Source organism: Penaeus monodon, chromosome 22 (assembly GCF_015228065.2).
Source record: "Penaeus monodon isolate SGIC_2016 chromosome 22, NSTDA_Pmon_1, whole genome shotgun sequence".
NCBI lineage: Eukaryota > Metazoa > Arthropoda > Malacostraca > Decapoda > Penaeidae > Penaeus > Penaeus monodon.
In genome coordinates this window covers 35,054,498-35,054,948 of record NC_051407.1, presented here as the reverse complement: position 1 = coordinate 35,054,948, position 451 = coordinate 35,054,498, and positions in this window count along the sequence as shown.

The following is a 451-nucleotide window of genomic DNA, read 5'->3' as shown; positions in this document are numbered from 1 at the left end:
CTCCGCCAGATCCTCCGTTGTGCTGAAAGAAATCGATGGAGACACTATGATATAACTAATGAAGAGTTTACTGTAAGCTACAGACCGGAAGGGAAAAGGGTGACGAATATGAGGAAAGGAAGAGAACTGATAACAGTAGAAATACGTTTTAGGATAGAGAAAAATGGGTAATATTAAAAAATTAACAAATAACAATGATTGAGTTGATCAGTGCGGTAAGTGCAGCCGGTCCGCATGTTAACAGAAAAGAGAGAAATCGTTTAATTCAAAGGGATTCTTACTCCTAAAAAAGAAAAAGATAATCTATTGTTTCCAGTTTTTATCATCATCGTTATTTTTTGAGGGGGAAGGAGAGAGGGGGGCAAATACGAAAGTAAATGAATTCTGGGAGTCCCTGGCATTCTTAAATCTAAGGAGAGGTTTTACTTTATGCTACGGCACAAAATCCGTT